Source organism: Somniosus microcephalus, chromosome 11, assembly GCF_052327205.1.
Source record: "Somniosus microcephalus isolate GS21.2 chromosome 11, FLI_Smic_1.0, whole genome shotgun sequence".
Lineage (NCBI taxonomy): Eukaryota > Metazoa > Chordata > Chondrichthyes > Squaliformes > Somniosidae > Somniosus > Somniosus microcephalus.
In genome coordinates, this window is record NC_140997.1 from 20,385,942 (window position 1) to 20,407,430 (window position 21,489).

The window sequence follows — 21,489 nt, forward strand, 5'->3', positions numbered from 1 at the left end:
GGAGTTGTAGCTCTCCTCAGCTTCGTTTGATGGTCTCCTCAACGGCATCATTAGCCACGTCTTCAGGGGATAGCCCTCGTCTCCAAGTAGCCATCCGTTAAGTTGGTCTGGCGGACTGAATAGCAGAGGCACACTAGACTGGCGCAGTATGAAGGAGTCATGGCAACTGCCAGGGTACTTTGCACAAACATGCAAAATTCCCTTCTTGTGGTCACACACCTGCTGAACGTTAAGGGAGTGGAAGCCCTTGCGATTGACAAAAATACCTGGATTGTGATGGGGTGCCTTAAGGGCCACATGTGTGCAGTCAACAACGCCCTGCACCCTTGGAAAGTCTGCCAGATGAGCTAATCCAACCACATGCGCCGTGACACTTGCTCGATCCTTGGTGAAATGGATGTGATTGTGCACGAGGGCATCGGTTACCTGCGTGATGCAAGTGTGTGCGGCCGCCTGGGAGATGCCGCTGATGTCTGCTGCTGATCCCTGGAATGAGCCTGAGGCAAAAAAAGTTGAGTGCGGTGGTGACTTTGACGGCCACTGGTAAGGGTTGTCCACCTGGTCCTCTGGTCTGCAGGTCTTGTTGCAGCATTGCGCAGATGTCACCCACTACCTCTCGCGAAAGTCGGAGCCGCCTTTGGCACTGCTGCTCAGACATGTTGAGATAGCTGACCCTGTGTCTGTAGACCCTGTTTGGGGGGTGTCTCCTGCGCCGACAGGCTTCCATGCGCTGGCCCCTTCTGGCCTGTGCATCTTCAGGAGGGTGAGCAGCAGCTTGGTGCGGCTGTTGTTGCTGCTGCTGTTGGTGCTGCTGTTGTTGTTGCTGCTGCTGTTGTTCGGTCTCATCTAATATCCAGAAGGGAAGGAAATAAATGGCTCCCATGCTTCTGGTAGATGCCTCAGTTGAGGAAGCGCTGAGTGAAGGTGGCGAGAGGGGTTTCACCCAGGAGGTCACACTGGAGATGGGTGTCAGGCTCCAAACTTCCGCAGCTGTGGTTATGCCTTCTAAAAATTCCCTCAGACCTGAGACCACAAAGTTCTGCCACCTGCAAATGATGGCTGATCAAATCTCCTCTTTAATGGTTGAGCTGCAGCTGATAGTCAGCAATCCAATTGTGCTCCCGCCAGGCTTCACACTCGTGTTTCAGAACAGGCGTGTTTGACGTGGGAAAAGGGTTAAAATCGCAATGGCCATTCAAAATGGCATTATAGAGGCAATTTAGTGCTTGTTAAGGGCCTTAACGGCCTATCCCGCCTCTTGGAGACGGGACCATCAGACACGAATTTTTGAAAATTGCGTGGAGGCGGGATAGAGGCGGGGTCAGGCCCGCCCGCCAGTTTTTGCAATTTTAACCACCCGCACGCCTCCAATCCCGCCTCCACGGCCCAATGAAAATTCTGCCCAACCTTTCAGGTCGATGACCTGAAACGTTAACTCTGTTTCTCTCTTCACAGATACTCCCTTTAAATAGACCCAGTCGCAGCTCAGGCTTCCCGCAGCCCACCCTTGACTCCTCTCGGAATGGTTTTTGAGAGTCTGGGGGCGATCCGGAGCGTTCTGTCCGACCAGACCTGGATCCTTCTCCTCACTTTCCCGGTCCTGCTGGGTTGGTAAGTGGCTGAATGATTTATTTCCCGGGTGTCCTCGTTCTAACCAAGTGAGAAAATACCCACAAAGTTTGGCTGGACTCACTGTTTGCACAAGGAAAGTTTACAGCATTTGACACTAGTTTGTTTTGAACCGTGTGTGTGTGGTGGGGGCCTCCTCGGTCTCTGCTTGCCCCCGCCAATGCAATCCCCGCAGACCGGACCTGGGTCCTGAGCCGCGGACGGTGCTGGAGAATCGGAGCCAATTCCAGGGTTCCAGGGCAGCACGGTGGCATAGTGGTTAGCACTGTTGCCTCACAGCGCCAGGGACCCAGGTTCGAATCCGGCCTCGGGTGACTGTCTGTGTGGAGTTTGCACATTCTCCCCGTGTTTGCGTGGGTTTCCTCCGGGTGCTCCGGTTTCCTCCCACAGTCCAAAGATGTGCGGGTTAGGTTGATTGGCTATGATAAATTGACCCTTAGTGTTAGGGGGATTAAATACGTGGGGTTATGGGGATAGGGTGGGATATGTGTTGGTGTAGGGGTTACGGGGATCGGGTGGGATATGTGTCGGTGCAGGCTCGATGGGCCGAAATGGCCTCTATCTGCACTGTGGGGTTTCTGTGATTCTGTGATTCTGTTTTCCTCCTTCCTCTTCCTCACTGCCCGCGGCTTCACAGCAGATCAGTCTTTTGGGGCTGGGGCTCTCTCAGTTAATGCAGATTATCCCAGGGTGGAGCTGGGATGGAAGCTGATTCCAATGGATTTGATTTTTTTTGAGGGGGTGGGGGAATTGATCCTAATGGGATTTTAATCCAGGTGGGAATTTAAAACATTTTACTTGTTTTTCAAGTTTCTACCCGAGGGCCAGGTGAACCTCAGGACAGGGTGAGATTAAACCCTTCTGTTTTCTGGCTAGTAACACAAAGTTTGAAATCCCAAGTCTGCTCTATATAAAAGGGATATATTTCACACTTCTGTACAAACAGGGGCAATCACGATAAGAAGCTATTCTACTCTCCAGTTTTTTAAAATTCATGTGGGTTGATCAATAGGGGGCAGTAGCATAGGGGTTAGTAATCCAGAGATCCGAGACTTGAGTTCAGATCCCACCATGGCAGCTGCGGAATTTAAATTCAATTAAATAAATCTGAATAAAAATTCTGGTTCATTAATGCCTCTTTAGGGGAGTTCCATTCACAACTCCTTAGATAATGAAGCAGTCCCTGCCCACATGCAGCAAGACCTGGATAACATCCAGGCTTGGACTGATAAGTGGCAAGTAACATTCACCAGGCAATGACAATCTCCAACAAGAGAGATTTATTTATTTATCGCCCCTTGACATTCAATGGCATTACCATCGCTGAATCCCCCACCATCAACATCCAGGGGTCACCATTGACCAGAAACTTAACTGGACTAGTCACATAAATACTGTGGCGACAAGAGCAGGTCAGAGGGTGGGTATTCTGCGGCGAGTGTATCACCTCCTGACTCCCCAAAGCCTTTCCACCATCTACAAGGCACAAGTAAGGAGTGTGATGGAATACTCTCCACTTGCCTGGATGAGTACAGCTCCAGCAACGCTCAGAAGCTCAACACCATCCAGGACATAGCAGCCCACTTGATTGGCACCCCATCCACCACCTTAAACATTCATTCCCTCCACCACTGGCGTACCATGGCTGCAGTGTGTACCATCTACATGATGCCCTGCAGCAACTCACTTCTTCGACAGCACCTCCCAAACCCGTGACCTATACCACCTAGAAGGACAGTAGGTGCATGGGAACACCACCACCTCCAAGTAGAACTACGAATGAGGTTCTGCTGAGAGAGTTTGAGGAGCTAGGGTTGAAATTAAAATGCAGAACCTCACAGGTAATAATCTCTAGATTGTTACCTGAGCCATGTGCAAATTACATAGGGACAAACAGATTAGAAGATTAAATGCGTGGCTCAAAGAGTGGTGTGGGAGGCATGGGTTTCAATTCATGGGGCACTGGCACCAGTTCTGGGGAAAGAGAGAGCTATTCGTGGGGACGGGCTCCAGTGGCTGGGGCCAGTGTCCAGGTGAATAGAATAACTAGGGCGGTAGATGTGGCTTAAAACTAATGAAGGGGGGATTGGGAGGATTCAGGAAAGGGTAAATTCAAAAGCAGTAAGAGAAATGTCAAGGCTGTAGAGCAGAGTAGTGATCTGCGTAAAGATAAGCAGAGTAGGTCAGGAAGGGGCAGAAAGATTAATAAAGGTAATAGGGCATGAGTGACTAAAGTGACATCAGGGAAAAATAGAAAAAAAGTTAAAGCTAAAGGTACTATATTTGAATGCACGAAGCATTCGCAACAAAATAGATGAAATAATTGCGCAAATAGAAATAAATGTGTTTGATTTAATAGCCATAACAGAGACATGGTTGCAGAGTGACCGAGGTTGGGAACTAAATATTCCAGGATATTTGACTTTTAGAAGAGACAGGCAGAATGGAAAAGGAGGAGGGGTAGCCCTGATAATAAAGGAGGGAATAAAGACAGCAGAGAGAAAGGATCTTGGCTCAGAAAAACAAAATGTAGAATCAGTTTGGGTGGAGCTAAGAAACAACAAGGGGCAGAAAACACTAGTGGGAGTAGTCTATCGGCCCCCAAACAGTGGCTGTAGTGTCGGGCAGAGTATAAATCCGGAAATTAGAGATGCATGTAACAAGGGTAATACAGTAATCATGGGGGTCTTTAACTTTCATATTGACTGGGCAAACCAAATTTGCAGAAATAGTGCAGAGGAAGAGTTAATGGAATGCATTCAAGATAGTTTTCCAGATCAGTATGTCAAGGAACCTAGGAGGGAATTGGCTATTTTAGATCTAGTACTATGCAATGAGAAAGGGTTAATTAATAACCTTGTAGTAAAGGATCCTCTTGGTAGCAGTGTTCATAATATGATAAAATTTTATGTTGAGTTTGAATGATTTAGTTAAGCCTGAAATTAGAGTCCTAAACCTGAACAAAGCAAACTACGTAGGTATGAGAGGCGAGTTGGCTAAGGTAGGTTGGGAAACTAGATTAAAAGATATGACCGTAGAAAAGCAATGGCAAACATTTAAAGTATTAATTCGCAATGAATATACATTCCCTTAAGGAATAAAAACGCCACGGGAAAAATGGCCCAACCGTGGCTAACAAGAGAAATTAAAGATAATATTAGATTAAAGGAAGAGGCTTATATTGTTGCCAAAAAGAGCACTGGGAGGATTTTAGAATTCAGCAAAGGAGGACCATGAAATTGATAAAGAAAGGGAAAATAGAATATGAGAGTAAACTAGCGAGAGATACAAAAACAGACTGTAAAAGCTTCTATAGCTAGTATGTAAAAAGGAAAAGATTAGTGAAAGTAAATGTGGGTTCCTTACAGGCTGAGACAGGAGAAATTATATTGGGGAATAAGGAAATGGCAGAGAAATTAAACAAATACTTTGGGGGCGATTTTCCCAATGGAGGTGGGTTTCGGTTTGGGTGGGTTCTAAACTCGCCTCCACTGTGAGGTGGGTAAAAATTGCGATTTTCCCCCCAATTGGCCAGTTGATTTAAGAGGTGTGGGTTCCCCTGGGCCAATTAGTGTTTTGGGACTGAAACTGGCCTCTGCTGACATCACTTATCCAGCCTCATTTAAGGGCTGTTTGCTGCCAAGGCTCATTCCACTGGATTTTTGTCGATGCTGCACCACCTCCAACATTTTTTCAGATTCTACAATGGCCAATTCCAAGGCAAGGACCTCCCCGAGGTTCTCAGATGAGGCGCTGGGAATGTTGGTTGAGGGGGTGAGAGCCAGCAGGGAGGTGCTCTTCCACTCATCTGGGAGGAAGAGGCCTCCCAAAGAAACCAAGGCTGTCTGGGTGCAGCTGGCAAGAGAGATCACCTCCAGATCGGTGTGCAGCAGAACCTGGATGCAGTGCCGTAAAAGGTTCAGTGACCTAGTAGGTCAGGCAAAGTGAGTGTACCTTCAGCTTGACCCTCCTTCTGCTCCCCTTCTCCTCTCATCACCAGCACTCTGCATTGTCAACCTCCTCCTACACATCCCACTTTACCCTTACAACCCTTGTACCCTTCACCATCCCTCTCACTCTATGAACCCAATCACTTGACTATTCGACTATGCTGCCCTCACACTCACTTTCAATTTTATGTAATGACAACGACTAACAACGCACAGGGAGGGCCCTTGGACATGAAACCTCACTCCATCTTTGTCTCCTTCTAAGCATCTATGCTCTGGGCTCTCTACACTCACTCCATCATTCTCACTCCAACTCCACTTGTCTCCCTCACTGCAGGAAAAGAGAGCCCACAATAGAAGGGAAAGGGCGAAGACAGGAGGAGGGCCACCTTCTCTAGCCCATCTCACCCAGGCTGAAGAGGCAGCCCTGGACATCACCGGCGCAGAGGTAGAGATGGAGGTAGGGGACGGACAGATGGGCGTGGCAGAGAAAGCTGGTGACAGAATAGTTTTATCTCTCTCTCATTTACACTGGTCGAGTGACTGAAATGGCTGCTGGTTTACATTATTAGAATGCCACTTGAGCATCTGCACTATTGCATCTGCATGCCACACTTCCGTCAAATGTCTAACCCATGCCTTTACTCCCCCACAGGACCATCCATAGAGCCCCCCCCCTACTGTCCAGGAGGAAGAGGCTGAGCAGCAAGACTCCTCAGGGGAACCTGCAACCTCTGAGGACACAGCGTCAGCAGAATTAAGTGCACCCAGCACCAGTGCAGATGCGCACACCTCGGTGGGACCTTCGTGACATAGATTAGTGTTGTCACCGTGTGTATCACATCTCACAGGTCAGTATCAGCAGGTGGTGGAGACAGGGACAGCAGTGGAGAGTCCTCGGCGGAGGGCGCAGGACTTTCCTAGCTCTGTTTTGCTGCATGTGGGCCCTATGCCTCTGGGTCCATCCAGAAACAGAGCGGTGCTGGAACTCCAGGAGCAGGTGCAGGAGTCTCTGACAGGTCTTGTCTCCAGGGTCACTGTGAGTGTGGAGAGGATGGAGGTGTCCAGCTCTAACCTGAGCAGTGCTGTTGGGGAGGCAATGGCGCATATACGCAGCACCACGGAAAGGATGGCAACCTCCGTGGAAAGGCTGGCTACGGCCATGGAGGCAATAAGTCACCGGAGTGACCAAAACATGGTGATTGTTCAGAATATACTGACATCGCTGGAGGAGTGATGGGCAGCTATTGAACAGAGAAACCAAAGCTTCATGGAAGTCCTTTTGAGTAGGACTGCCAGTGCAGATACGGGTCCCCATGGCCCCCCTGAGGTGCATGGCCCCCCTGAGGTGCAGCAAGGTGCTCTCAAGCCACTTGCAAGCGCTGAGGTGGACCTGATCCATGAGAGGGGAGTTGGTGGCAGACAACAAGGAAGTGGGGGCTCCTCTCCAAGTGCTCACACTTCCATGCCACTGCGTAGCCCTCGGTCAGAGCCCCACCAGAGTCCGCACCCAACTGAGATGGGCGTCTCAGCCTCTACACTGCTGCAGGAGGAGCAGACGTTTGGTGAGCCCTCACAGGCTCGTAAACCCAGAGGATGCCTGCCAAAGATGTCGAAGCAGGAGCAGAATCAAAGTGAGCAAGGGGCCTCCACTTCTGCTGAAGCCACAGGGGGAGCACCACGTAGGAGCACGCGTAAGAAAAAATAAAGCACCATTAGTCACAGGGGTAGCCACTTGGGTGAATGTTTGTGTATTGATGAAATGCCATCCCTGTTGGAAAGTATAAAAATGATTTGATGGCAAACTGATGGCGTGATGGCATCTGTTATTTCGTCTTAGGCAGCTTCACATTGCGGGCTCCGTGACACTTGCATGGTCAGGTTGGTGGCCAGAGTGAAAGGAGGCCAGAGAGTCATGTCCATTGGCTATCATGTCTTAAGATGGAGCCAAGGACATGAGCTAACATGGGCAACCTATGCAAATCTGGCCAGGATAACTGCATGCCTTGCATCACAGGCAGCCATGTGCTCACGTGCGGCCACTGCTGCTGGTCGATAGACCGGCGCTCGGTCCTCCTCCTGCTCCTCCTCATCTGAGGAGGCTATGAACTTGCTCATCAGGAAGCTGCAAGCCACGACGCTGTGCCATGTTGTGCAGAGCACAGCAGACCACGACCATTCTGGAGACCCTGGCTGCTGAATACTGCAGGGATCCACCTGATCTGTAAAGGCATCGGAATCGCATCTTCAACAAGCCAATGGTTTGCTCGATGATGGACCTGGTCCAAGTGTGGCTGGTGTTGTAGTGCTCTTCAGCCTCATTAGCTGGCCTCCTGATCAGCGTCATTAGCCACTTCTTCAGTGGGTAGCCCTTGTCACCAAGGAACCATCCTTTAAGTTGGTTTGGTGGATTGGGGAGCGGAGGAACACTAGAGTTCTGCAGGATGAAAGAGTCATGGCAACTACCACAGAACTTGGCGCAAGCATGCAAAATCTCCTCCTTGTGGTTACACGCCAGCTGTACGTTGAGGGAGTGTAAGCCCTTGTGGTTGACAAAGATAGCTGGTTTTGATGGGGTGCCCTAAGGTCCACATGTGCAGTCTATGACGCCCTGCACCATTGGCAAGCCTGCCATATTTGCAAAGCCAACTGAACGCGCGATCACACTTGCTTGTTCCCTTGAGAAGTGGATGCAATTTTGGGCCTTTGCAAAAAGGGCATCGGTAACCTGTGTGATGCAACTGTGGGCAGCCGACTGGGAGATGCCGCTGATGTCTGCTGATGATCCCTGGAAAGAGCCTGAGGCAAAAAAGTTGAGTGCGGTAGTGACTTTGACAGCCACTGGTAAGGGGTGTCCACCCACTCCTCTGGGCTCCAGGTGTTGGTGCAGCAGTGTGCAGATGTCTCCGACAACCTCTCGCGAAAATCTCAGCCTCCTTTGGCACTGCTGCTAACTTATGCTGAGGTAGCTCATCCTCTGTCTGTAAACCCTGAGAGGGGGGTATCTCCTGCGGCAATCAGGTGGGTGAGCAGGAGGTTAGTGCTGCTGAAATTGCTGCTGAGCTGCCTGATTCTGCTGCTGCCGTGGCTGCTCCTGATCTGAATCTGAACTCCATGGTGAAAGGAAATAAATAGTTGCCATGCTGCTGGCAGACACCTCCGTGCGGGTAGCGCTCAGTCCAAGCGGGAAGAGGGTCTTCCAAGGTGGTCCCACAGTTGAGAGATAGAAGATGCAGCACCTCCGACTTCAGTAGGCCTGCTAAAAGTGCTGAAAGACCTTTTGAACCAAAGTTCTGCCACCTGCAACTGATCCCTGATGAAAATTCCATTTTAATGGTGGAGCTGCAGCTATGAGGAGGCCACCCGCCAGGTTTAGCTGGCGTGGTTTAGGAGGGTCGTGGAACACGCTGAAAATGTGGAAAAATAACGAGGACCTGTCAAAATAGGATTATAGAGGCCCTTTACTATTTAAGGGTCTTAACTACCTCTCTGGACTGCTGGAGGTGGCACCGAATCGCACCCATCAAAACTGCCTCCAGCAAAATTGCGCGGAGGCAGGTTGGAGGCAAGTTCTGAACCCGCACTCAGTTTTTGCCATTTTGCCAACTGTCCCACCTCCAAACCCGCCTCCTTGGGGCTGGGAAAATCGCCCCATGGTGTCTGTTTTCACGGAAGAAGACGAAAAAACCTCCTGGCGATGGTGGAGAACCAAGGGTCCCACGAGAATGAGAAACTGAAAGAAATTAGTATTAGTAAAAAAATAGTACTCCCGAAATTAATGGGACTAAAAGCCAATAAATCCCCTGGATCTGATGGCCTACATCCTAGGGTTTTGAAAGAGTTGGCTATAGATGCATTGGTTGTCATTTTCGAACATTCCATAGATTCTAGAATGGTTCCTGCGGATTGGAAGGTAGCAAATGTAACCCCACTATTTAAGAAAGGAGGGGGAGAGAGAAAACAGCGAACTATATTTCCCACATTACAGCAGTGACTACACTTCAAAAGTACTTCATTAGCTGTAAAGTGCTTTGAGATGTCCGGTGGTCGTGAAAGGCGCTATATAAATGCAAGTCTTTCTTTGTTTAGAGACCAGTTAGCCTGACATCAGTAGTAGGGAAAATGCTAGAATCTATTATTAAGGACGTGGTAACAGTGTACTTAGAAAATAATAATAGGATTGGGCAGAGTCAACACGGGTTTATGAAAGGGAAATCGTGTTTGACAAATCTGTTAAGAGTTTTTGAGGTTGTAACTAGCAGAATAGATAAGGGGAAACCAGTGGATGTGGTGTATTTGGATTTTCAGAAGGCATTCGATAAGGTGCCACACAAGAGGTTATTAAACAAAATTAGGGCTCATGGGATTGGGGGTAATATATTAGCATGGACTGAGGATTGGTTAATAGACATAAAACAGAGAGTAGGAATAAACGGGTAATTTTCGGGTTGGCAGGCTGTAACTAGTGGGGTACCGCAAGGATCAGTGCTTGGGCCTCAGCTATTCACAATCTACATCAATGATTTGGAGGAGGGGAACAAATGTAATATATCCAAGTTTGCTGATGATACAAAGCTAGGTGGGAATGTAAGTTGTGAGGAGGATGCAAGGAGGCTTCAAGGGGATATAGACAGGCTAAGTGAGTGGGCAAGAACATGGCAAAATGGAATATATTGTGGAGAAATGTGAAGTTATCCACTTTGGTAGGAAAAATAGAAAAGCAGAGTATTTTTTAAATGGTGAGAGATTGGGAAATGTTGGTGTTCAGAGGGACCTGGCTGTCCTTGTACACGAATCACTGAAAGTTAACATGCAGGTACAGCAAGAAATTAGGAAAGCAAATGGTATGTTGGCCTTTATTACAAGAGGATTTGAGTGTAAGAGTAAAGATGTCTTAGTGCAATTATATAGGGCCCTGGTGAGACAACACCTGGAGTGTTGTGTACAGTTTTAGTCTCCTTACCTAAGGGAGGATATACTTGCCATAGAGGGAATGCAACGAAGGTTCACCAGATTGATTCCTGGGATGGTGGGATTGTCCTATGTGGAGAGATTGAGTAGACTAGGCCTATACACTCTAGCATTTAGAAAAATGAGAGGTGATCTCATTGAAACATACAAAATTCTTACAGGGTAGATGCAGGGAAGATGTTTTCCCTGGCTGGGGAGTCTAGAACCAGGAGTCACAGTCTCAGAATAAGGGCCATGATGTGGAGATGCCGGTGTTGGACTGGGGTGGACAAATGTGGGAAGTCGCACAACACCAGGTTATAGTCCAACAGCCTTATTTGAAATCACAAGCTTTCGGAGCGCTGCTCCTTCATCAGGTGAAGTGCAGAGATGCATATAGGCACAGCATACATAATCAGAGAACACTGCCAGATGATTACAGGTAATCTTTCTAACTGCCCTTTATCACACCTCGGCAGAGAGATAATCACAGCAATCAAAGGTGTGGATGGTGTCCAAACAGGTCAGTCAGTTTTCCTGACTGACCTGTTTGGACACCATCCACACCTTTGATTGCTGTGATTATCTCTCTGCTGAGGTGTGACAAAGGGCAGTTAGAAAGATTACCTGTAGTCATCTGGCAGTGTTCTCTGACTATATATGCTGTGCCTATATGCATCTCTTCACTTTACCTGACGAAGGAGCAGCGCTCCGAAAGCTTGTGATTTCAAATAAAGCTGTTGGACTATAACCTGGTGTTGTGCGACTTCTCAGAATAAGGGGTTGGCCATTTAGGACTGCGATGAGGAGAAATTTCTTCACTCACAGGGTGGTGACTCTTTGGAATTCTCTACCCCAGAGGGCTGTGGAGGCTCAGTCATTGAGTTTATTCAAGACAGAAATCGATAGATTTTTGAATATTAAGGGAATCAAGGGATATGTGGATAGTTCAGGAAAGTGGAGATGAGGTAGAAGTTCAGCCATGATCTTATTGAATGGCGGAGCAGGCTCGAAGGGCCAAATGGCATACTCCTGCTCCTATTTCTTATATTCTAATAATGGCAGAGCCCAGCATGTGAGTGCAAAAGACAAGGTTGAAGTGTTTGCAACCATCTTCAGCCAGAAGTGCCAAGTGGATGATCCATCTTGGCCTCCTCCTGAGGTCCCCACAATCACAGAAGCCAGTCTTCAGGCATTTCAATTCACTCCACGTGATATCAAGAAACGGCAGAATACACTGAATACAGCAAAGACTATGGGCCCCAACAATATCCCGGCTGTCATGCTTAAGACTTTTGCTCCAGAACAATGTGGAAAATTGTCTGGGTATGTCCTGTCCAGAAAAAACACAGGACAAATCCAATCCAGCCAATTACCGCCCCATCAGCCTACTCTCAATCATCAGCAAAGTGATGGAAGGTGTCGTCGACAGTGCTATCAAGCGGCACTTACTCACCAATAACCTGCTCACTGACGCTCAGTTTGGGTTCCGCCAGGACCACTTCGCTCCAGACCTCATTACAGCCTTGGTCCAAACATGGACAGAAAGGCTGAATTCCAGAGGTGAGGTGAGAGTGAATGCCCTTGACAGCAAAGCAACATTTGACTGAGTGTGGCATCAAGGAGCCCTAGTAAAACTGAAGTCAAAGGGAATTGGGGGTGGGGTGGACACTCTTTACTGGCTGGAGTCATACCTACCACAAAGGAAGATGCTTGTTGGAGGCCAATCATTTCAGCCCCAGGACATTGCTGCAGGAGTTCCTCAGGGCAGTGACCTAGGCCCAACCATCTTCAGCTGCTTCATCAATGACCTTCCCTTCATCATAAAGTCAGTAATGGGGATGTTCGCTAATGATTACATAGTGTTCTGTTCCATTCGCAACTCCTTACATAATGAAGCAGTCCGTGCCCACATGCAGCAAGACCTGGACAACATTCAGGCTTGGGCTGAGAAATGGTAAGTAACATTCGCGCCACACAAGTGCCAGGAAATGATCATCTCCCACAGAGAGTCTAACCACCTCCCCTTGGCATTCAATGACATTACCATTGTCAATTCCACCACTGTCAACATTCTAAGGGTCACCATTGACCAGATACTCAACTGGACCAGCCACATAAATACTGTGGCTACAAGAGCAGGTTGGAGGCTGGGCATTCTGTGGCGAGCAACTCCCCTCTGACTCCCCAAAGCCTTTCCAGCATCTATAAGGCAAAATTCAGGAGTGTGATGGAATACTCTCAATTTGCCTGGATGAATGTAGCTCCAACAACACTTAAGAAGCTCGACACCATCCAGGACAAAGTAAGCCGTTTGATGAGCACCCCATCCACGACCTTAAACATTCACTTCCTCCACCACTGACGCACCGTGGCTGCACTGTGTGTACCATCTACAAAATGCCCTGCAGCAACTCGCCAAGGCACTCCCAAACTCATGACCTCTACCACCTATAAGGACAAGGGCAGCAGGTGCATGGGAACACCACCACCTCCAAGTCACACACCATCCTGACATGGAAATATATCGCCGTTCCTTCATTGTCGCTGGGTCAAAATCCTGGAACTCCCTCCTTAACAGCACTGTGGGAATGCCTTCACCACACAGACTGCAGCGGTTCAAGAAGGCAGCTCACCACCACCTTCTCGAGGGCAATTAGGGATGGGCAATAACTGCTGACCTTGTCAGCAACGCCCACATCCCATGAATGAATAAAGAAAATTATAACCACAAACTAAGACTTGTGTTTATTTAGCACCTCATGCAGTCTCTCAGAAGCGACTTGTAGCAGTGAGAATGGGTCTGGGATAATCTTCGTATTAATCTTGTGTGCACCAAGTATGGATAATGATAAGCAACCATTTTAAATAAACACATAAATCACATGGCTGCCAGCTCTCCTACGCCATTATTTTTCAGTCTTAAGTGGCAGTGGTGCAAACATTAATCAGTGCTGATTTTAAGGGGTGGGCGGGGCTATGATAATTAGCTGTTCAACTTTTGCGGCGAGGGTCTCTGGAGCAGCGCAAAAAGTCCCATCAAATTATGGCATGGCGGAAGTAATGGCCTAAGTCACTCGTGCCGTAGCTTCTTCAAATTTCTTCACCATAATAAAGGCATATGCAGTAGATACGTCATTACTAAATAGTAGGGGGGAGGGTTCAAGCGAGGGGAAATTTAGAAAGTTAAAGAGAAAGGACAGGCAATAGTGCAGGGTAGTGATATTGGCAATGAAAACCAGAGTGTGACAGGAAGGGACAGAGCGTAGAAACATAAGAGTGCACCAGCAAATAAGGTCAAAGTAGGGAAAAATGATAAAAAGACAAAATTAAAGGCGCTTTATCTGAATGCACGCAGCATTCGTAACAAGATAGATAAATTGATGACACAAATAGAAATAAATGGGTATGATCTGATAGCCACCACAGAGACGTGATTGCAATGTGACCAAGGCTGGGAACTGAATATTCAGGGGTATTTGACATTTCGGAAGGATAGACAGAAAGGAAAAGGAGGTGGGGTAGCTCTGTTAATAAAGGACAAGATCAGTGCAATAGTGAGAAATGATCTTGGCTTGGAAGTTCCAGATGCAGAATCAATTTGGGTGGAGGTAAGAAATAGTAAGGGAAAGAAGGAACTGGTGGGAGTAGTCTATAGGCCCCCTAACAGTAGCTACACTATAGGATAGAGTATAAATCAAGAAATAATGGGGGCTTGTAAGAAAGGTACTGCAATAATCGTGGGCGATCTTAATCTTCCTATAGATTGGACAAATCAAATTGGCAAAGGTAGTCTTGAGGATGAGTTCATAGAGTGTATTTGGGACAGTTTCTTGGAACAATACATTGTGGAACTGATCAGAGAACAGGCTATTTTAGATCTGGTAATGTGTAACGTAACAGGATTAATTAATGATCTCATAGTAAAGGATCTTCTAGGGAAGAGTGATCATAACATGATAGAATTCCACATTCAGTTTGAAGGTGAGAAACTTGGGTCTGAAACTAGAGTATTAAACTTAACTGAAGGCAATTAAAAAGGTATGAGGAGGGAGCTGGCTAAAGTGGACTGGGAAAATAGATTAGAAGGTAAGATGGTAGAAAAGCAGTGGCAGACATTTAAAGAGATATTTCATGTCTCTCAACAAAGATATCGTTCAGTGATAAAGAAAGACTCAAAGAGAAGGATGAACCAACCATGGCTAACCAAGGAAGTTAAGGATGGTATCAAATTGAAAGAAAAGGCATACAATTTTCAAAGATCAGTGGTAGACTAGAAGATTGGGAAAATTTTAGAAAGCAGCAAAGGATGACTAAAAAAATAATAGAGGGAGAAAATAGCTTATGAGAGTAAACTAGCAAGAAATATAAAAACTGACAGTAAGAGTTTCTACCAAGTATATAAAAAAGAGAGTAGCTAAAATAAATGTTGGTCCCTTAGCGGACGAGACTGGGGAAATAATAATAGGAAACAAGGAAATGGCAGAGGCATTGAACAAATATTTTGTATCTGTCTTCACAGTAGAGGATACTAAAAACATCCCAGTAATAGCATAAAATCAAGGGGCAAAAGGGAGGGGGGAACTTAAACTATCACTAGAGAAAAAGTGCCAGGCAAACTTGTGGGTCTAAAGGCTGACAAGTCCCCTGGACCTGATGACCTGCATCCTAGGGACTTAAAAGAAGTGGCTACAGAGATAGTGGATGCATTGGTTGTAATCTTCCAAAATTCCCTTGACTCTGGAAAAGTCCCTGTGGATTGGAAAACCGCAAATGTAATGCCCTTATTCAAAAAAGGAGAAAGACAGAAACCCAGAAACTATAGGCCAGTTAGCCTAACATCTGTCATTGGCAAAATGCTCAAATCCATTATTAAGGAAGTAGTAGCAGGGCATTTAGAAAATCATAATACAATCAAACAGAGGCAGCATGCTTTTATGAAAGGGAAATCGTGTTTGACAAATCTATTAGAGTTCTTTGAGGAGGTAATGAGCAGGGTGGATAAAGGGGAACCAGTAGATGTAGTGTATTTGGATTTCCAAAAGGCATTCGACAAGGTGCCACATAAAAAGTTACTGCATAAGATAAGGGCCTAGAAATTGGGTTTTGGCGCAGCGACGGCTTTAGCGCCGGAAGTTAGTGCCGGAGCTAAGTCGCGCTGGGCGGGCCAAAAATTCACTAGTTCTGCGCCCAAACGGCTGCCGGCGCTGCTGAAAGCTGTTTGCGCCTGAAAACTGGCGCTACACGCTGAATTGCGGCGCTATTCCAGCGCTGCGGCGCCCGCTGCGGTGCGGCAGGTTCGGGAAGTGCAGGCCTCCTCCTTCCCTTAAGGAGGAGCTGCCTGCACCCGGCCGCGGCCCGCGAAAATCATTGTAAAAATGAGCCCGGCACCTCGGACAAGTGCCGGGCTTGCATCTGTCCCGGGGGGGGGGGGGGGGGGAGAAGTCCGGGGAGGGAGCTGCGGCCAGGCGGCCGGCGGGAAAGCGGCCGGCCGCCGCGGGTCCTTTAATGCGCCGGCGCAAAGTCCAGTAAGGCACCTCTGCCAGAACGTTGCTTGCGGCTGCCACGGGCGAGGCGGCCGCAAGTCAATTTCGGAGTTCGGGCGGGTTACCATGGCAACCGGGACGCTGCGCACACCGATGACGTCATCGGTGCCGGCGCAGCGCTAACGGCCTAACGCCGATTTAGGGACCCACTCAATTTCCAAACTGGCCATAACTCCGGCGCTAGGCCCTCTAGCGCCTCAAAAGCGGCGCTAAGCCTACCGAATTTCTAGGCCAAGATCTCATGGTGTTGGGGGTAATATATTACATTGGATAGAGGATTGGCTAACTAATAGAAAACAGAGAGTTGGGATAAATGGGTCATTTTCAAGATGGCAATCTGTAACTAGTGGGGTGCCACAGGGATTAGTGCTGGGGCCTCAACCATTTTCAATCTATATTAATGACTTGGATGAAGGAAGCGAAGAGTATTGTAGCCAAATTTGTGGACGATACAAAGATAGGCGGGAAAGCAAGTTGTGAGGAAGACATAGGGTCTGCAAAGAGATATAGATAGGTTAAGTGAGTGGGCAAGAATTTGGCAGATGGAGTATAATGTGGGAAAATATGAAGTTATTCACTTTAGTAGGAAGAATAGAAAAGAAAAATATTATTTAAATGCAGCGGTACAGAGGGATTTAGGTGTCCTCGTACATGAAACACAAAAAGTTAACATGCAGGTGCAGCAAGTAATTAGGAAGGCAACTGGAATGTTAGCCTTTATTTCAAGGGGGATGGAGTATAAAAGTAGGGAAGTCTTGCTACTGTTGGTGCTGCTGTTGTTCATGGTTCTGCTGGTGCTGCGGCTGGTCTTCGTCCTCATCTGATGTCCAGAAGGGAAGGAAATAAATGCCTCCCATGCTTCTGGTATACGCCTCAGTTGAGGAAGCGCTCAGTGAAGGTGGCGAGAGGGGTTTCCCAAGAGGTCACACTGGAGATGGGTGTCAGGCCCCAAACTTCCACAGCTGTGGTTATGCCTTCTAAAAGTTCCCCCAGACCTGAAACCACAAAGTCCTGCCACCTGCAAATGATGGCTGATCAAATCTCCTATTTAATGGTTGAGCTGCAGCTGATAGTCAGCAATCCAATTGTGCTACCGCCAGGTTTCATCGTCGTGTTTCAGAACAGGCGTGCTTCACGTGGGAAAAGGGTTAAAATCACCAAGGCCTTTCAAAATGGGATAATAGAAGCAATTTAGTGCTTGTTAATGGCCTTAACGGCCTATCCCGCCTCTTGGAGACGGGACGGAGGCGGGACCAGTAGACACGATTTAATGAAAATTGCTTGGAGGCGGGGTTTGGCCCGCCCGCCAGTTTTTGCAATTTTAACACCCCACATGCCTCCAATCCCGCCTCAACGGCCCGATGAAATTCGAGCCCTTCGTGTCTACAACAAAATAGGCCAAAAGGTTTTAGAATTACTTTTGGTGGATAAAGGGGAGGAGTCAAGCCTTGAGAGTTCTGAAATACAGGATGCAATGGAACACGTGAAATGTGACCAAATGGTTTACTGCCACTTCTGTAAACCTTTGAGTGAATGAACAATTTTGGGCTTTGATAAAGGCAGCTAACAGTTAACCACACAGGATGTGTAAGTTTAACAGCTCAAGCAACTTAGGTCAAACATTAAAGGAACATCTCACAATCTCTGAATGATTGATTTACTGAAAAAGGCAAGGAAAACTGTATAAAAAAAAGTGACTAAATTATCGGTACTGCAGTCGAAAGGCAAAGAGCTGCTGCAGTCGAAAGGAAGTGGCATACAATCAACGTTGGACTGATCATCTGCGGGTGGTTGTATGTATAATTTCTTGTAACATTATTGGTGTACTGCTCGAATAGTGGTTGGGGTTTTGAATATGTCTTCGGAACAATAAAAGGTTAAAGTCCAAACCCGTGTGTCTGGTGTCATTTCTCATAAGTCTCAAGTCTGAACTCTATAACCTGTTGGATGGGGCGAGAGGTAATTCCACACATCCTACAGGGCACCATCCTCCCCCCGCCTGCCCCTCCACAATGGAATAATCCACCAATGCTCACCGTCTAGGCCCACAATATAATACTGGTCACTTGGATGTGATACTAGTAACTGAATGATATTCAAGGAGCTATATTGTGTGCAGTTTTGGTCACCTTATCTGAGGAAGGATGTTCTTGCCATGGAAGGAGTTCAGTGAAGATTCACCAGGCTGATACCTGGGATGGCAGGAATGACGTATGAGGAGAGATTGGGTCGATTGGGCTTGTACTCGCTGGAGTTTAGAAGAATGAGAGGGGATATCATTGAAACTTATAAAATTCTGACAGGACTGGACAGACTAGATGCAGGAAGAATGTTCCCGATGGTCGGGGAGTCCAGAACCAGGGGTCACAGTCTAAGGATAAGGGGTAGGCCATTTAGGACAGAAATGAGGAGGAATTTCTTCACCCAGAGAGTGGTGAACCTGTGGAATTCTCTACCACAGAAGGCAGTAGAGGCCAATTCATTAAATATATTCAAGAAGGATTTGGATATATTTCTCAAGGCTAAAGGAATCAAGGGGTATGGGGAGAAAGCAGGGACCGGGTACTGAACCTATATGATCAGCCATGATCACATTGAATGGCGGAGCAGGCTCAAGAGGCCGAATGGCCTACTCCTGCTCCTATCGTCTATGTTTCTATATCTCACCAAGTAGGCTGTACCTTCAAAGAGAAGGGGGCGGGCGGGGGAGGAACAATCACCCCTTGGAGAACTGAGTGGATTAGTGTCATGGTAGGAAGCGACTACACACCCAGGCATTTGGTCATAAACAACACGGAATAACCGTGTGGATCTGCAGCTTGTTCATCTTTTTAACGTAGAGGGGGTTCTGTATCTGTCTCTTTGACTAGCACCTGTGCATTTTTTTAAAATCCAGAAGATCAAAGGAGGGACTAGCTGTTGCTGTACTTAGGCTAGACGGCACACTAATTAAGATCTAACTAATATCACTCACTAAAGAATTGAGCTTGTTATTGGTTGAATGGATGATTAACTGACCTAGTTCTGATGGCCAGTATTTTGTATTTGGGGCGGTGAGAGAAAGCCAGTACCTGGATACACCTCCCATAGTTGGATTGGGTTTCAGACTGGCACAATATATTTTGCAAGTAATGCTGCCCTTGCAGAGGCCAGGAACCATCAGCTTTAGTCATGCTCGCTGTCTGTGGTTCCACAGCACAAAGGGTTTTGAGTTTATTGTAATGCTGCTGCCACTGAATTTACAATATCCATGGGCTATTACTTGGTTCGACACCAGACTTGAATGTTGCTGGGTTTCTGCTGATGCAGTGACTAAAGCAATGCACAATCCTGTCCTGAAGTCTCTAAATCCTGAACCTTGTTTTAAGATGTTCAAAGATTCTTTACAATTTTTTTTAAAGTGAAAATGTCTGTCAGATGAGAGATTGCTGTTTGAATGAGGGATTATTTTCAGGGATTTATGTATGGGAACACAGTACGTGGATATATTTGATGTAGCTCATACTAACCAATATAGGTTTTGTTGTTTATAAAGATTGTAACCATTTAAATTCAATTTGCAGGTACAGCGTTTCACCCTATGGGTTTTTTAAACGGCTTGGAGTTCCAGGGCCAAGGCCCCTGCCATTCATTGGAACGTTTCTGGAGTACAGAAAGGTATGATTTTTTTTCTTTCTCTTTCTTGACCATGTCATTAACTCCTGTTAGTGCTTTGTCTGTTATTGAACCATTCTGCCATTGCACTGTTTCTTCCTTTTAACCGAGAACTGAGCAAGACTTCTCCGAAGCTCCTGCTAACAGTGTTCTATATTTGGGTGAGAGGAGACTCGCGGCAGAGCAGGGGTGGTGCTGACTGTCTCTCTCCATGCTGCAGTGTAAGTGCTTCAGTTAGTGAACCAGCCAAAAGCTGGAGAAACTCTCCAGAAGGACAATCTTGCCGAGTGTCCATAGGGCCTAGTATTTGAACTCCTGCCCCTGTGATTGGCAGTGCCAGGGCTTTATCACTGAAGTGACTGCAGTGCTACAAAAGAATTCATTTAACAGCTTGGCTAAGGAATGCATTTTAGTGGTTAGAAAGGCAAATATTGTTATTGCTATTAATTTGTGTATAGGGTGGAACAAAATGTTTTCTGGTTGTCCTATAACTGTTCAGCTAGTTTTTAAATTAAAAAAATTGGTTGTCTTTTCAAAGGTAGCATGAATACATTTGAACTTTCTTTGTCCCCACCCCCAGTAGAGCCCTTTCCTAACCCAAGTGGATCCGCAGGTGACGTACTTGCAGGCTTCTGGCGATTTCTTGAATTGGTTGCTAGGGGGTGCATGAGAGAGGCCGAGGGTGAGTTAGGGTAACACCCACTCCTTTTGGTGTTTCTCTTCCTCTCCAGTCAGCACCTCCCCTAGTGACCGGACCAAGATTAACAATACTGTGGTGATCGGGACAGGAAGCACGACTCTAAATGTTGCCCCTTCTTGGGATGGTGTGTTGCTGCAATGCTTTAGTCTAGCCATGTCGTTTCTGAAACTGTGAATGGAGAGTATGGCTAGGCCTATAATTCTGCATTAGTGGGGGTAGAGATTACGCCAGTAATATCAGCAGAATCTGCTAAACCGGCGCTAAGATCGGGAACTTTTAAATGTGAATTGTGCCCAAAACCACTTGCTTTCGTGTTTACTGCTGGTTCAAGATCCCATTGGTCTGGATCAGGCCCTGCCCACAAAACTGGCACTGCCCCCCAGGTCAAAATTGCGAGATTCCGCCGATTGCACTGGTTTGGGAAGGCTCTTGAAATTGTGCTCCATTTTCTTAGGTGCACAGGCACTAGTCGGCAATGGCATGTTTTAAAGGATTTCATATCGAAAAATATTTAATTTACTAAGAAACTGACGAGTGTACACCAGTGAAACTATTAAATGGTTCAGTATCATTTTAAGTTATTTTCAGTAATTTGAAGTTAGGAGGAGTTAGGAGGTAAATTAAAAAATAGGACCTCAAAGGTAGTAATCTCAGGATTGCTACCAGTGCCATATGCTAGTTAGTGTAGAAATAGAAGGATATTTCAGATGAATACGTGGCTAGAGGAATGGTGCAAGGGGGAGGGATTCAAATTCCTGGGATATTGGAACCGGTTCTGGGGGAGGTGGGACCAGTACAAACTGGACGGTTTGCACCTGGGCAAGACTGGTACCGATGTCCTAGGGGCAGTGTTTGCTAGTGCTGTTGGGGAGGGTTTAAACTAAAATGGCAGGGGGTTGTGAACCTGTGCAGGGAGACAGAGGAAAGGGAAGCAAGGATAGAAGCAAAAGAGAGGAAGGGGAAAAGCAAAAGTGGCAGTCAGAGAAATCAAGGGTGTAAATCAAACATGGCCACAGTAAATAATAATTCTAAAAGGACTAAAAGTGTTAAAAAAACAAGC

The 21,489-nt window shown here is 46.9% G+C and overlaps 1 pseudogene across 1 annotated transcript in view; it reads left to right on the forward strand.

Moving 5' to 3' along the window:
- The first annotated feature begins 1,522 nt into the window (after positions 1-1,522).
- Positions 1,523-21,489, forward strand: part of LOC147110356 (cytochrome P450 3A30-like) — a 66,771-nt pseudogene continuing 46,804 nt past the window's right edge. The window contains exons 1-2 of the transcript XR_015079906.1: positions 1,523-1,611; positions 19,639-19,732. The product of XR_015079906.1 is annotated as a cytochrome P450 3A30-like (transcript). The remainder of the gene's footprint in view (positions 1,612-19,638; positions 19,733-21,489) is intronic.